Genomic DNA, 1,269 nt, shown 5'->3' with positions numbered 1-1,269 from the left:
TCCAGTTTTATTACATAAATTTTTCTTTATTTCAGGTATCCCGCGTACATGTCAATCATTAACGATAGAGTTCCTTTGGTTTCCCGTCCAGCAGGTAAGTATATATGAATTTAAACTAATAACGTTGTTTTTCTTTCAGGTACATTTCATCCCGGATAAGTTCCTTCAGTCCTCCGGCTTTGAGGTAAGTATCGGTTACTATGACTAGCTTAGCTTAGAATTATTCTACCGCACGCATTGTATAAACTTATTTCTTTACTTGAATTGTCCAGCGCATCGTGTCTTTCTTTGACACCCGGTATATGATAACTTTCTAACTTTGGTATTGTTCTCGGTATTTGTTCCCGCTTACATTGTCGTTCCGCGTTTTCCGATTTCGCGATTTTTTCATCCCGGCGGGTGTATTTTATGAACACCCGGTATATTACAAATTTATTTCAAACGCTAATTGCTTTCGGTTTTGGCCCTGAAATACTTGGCGTTTTGATTTTCTGAATATCTTAGGTTTCGCTGCTGACAACTGTCTCACTCGGACACCCGGTATAAGGTTTGCACGTGCTAAGCGTCACGTTGCTCTCTTACGTTGCACTTTCAAATCTACGTTTTTATTTTCCGCGTTTTCTTTTCGCGTTCTTTTCCGTTTTCTATAACGTTATTATTGGCGCTAGTTCTTTAACTAAAAATAACCACTGATTGGTCTAGCGCTCTATTACTAAATGAAACTTAATCCTGATTTGCCCGTCGGCCGCGTATTTCCGCGAATTAATCTTATGATACCTAACTTATTTTTAATGTAAATTTTAATATAACAATGTAAATAAACTATCGTATATCTGGTAACAAACATAAATTCTCCATGATGAACTCTTATTATATAAACTTAATATTTATTCGGGCTTGTGCCCCTTTTAGTCCCTCTTGTCGGAGTTCATGCCATGAAGCCCGGAACTGGCTTCCGGCTTCAGTCTGACACCACAATTGCAGCGTTTGGAAATTTGCAAGTTTCAATATGACTTTGTCCCCGTAATATAAGAAATTTTTTTTCAAGGACATTTGATATGTTTTGCAATGATTAATATATTATGATACAAATGCAACGTTGTCAAATAATAAAATATATATAATTTGATATAAACTTGAGATGCGACGTTGCCAAATAGTGCAAATCTTTTAATATACAACTGCTTTATTAGCGGAATATAAGAAGTTTTTTCAAGAATGACGATCATTAATATAATTTGATACAAATGCGACGTTGCCAAATAATGT

This window comes from Trachymyrmex cornetzi, unplaced genomic scaffold, assembly GCF_001594075.2.
Source record: "Trachymyrmex cornetzi isolate Tcor2-1 unplaced genomic scaffold, Tcor1.1 scaffold714, whole genome shotgun sequence".
Lineage (NCBI taxonomy): Eukaryota > Metazoa > Arthropoda > Insecta > Hymenoptera > Formicidae > Trachymyrmex > Trachymyrmex cornetzi.
The sequence above is the reverse complement of the archived record's forward strand: the minus strand, read 5'-3'. Positions refer to the sequence as shown.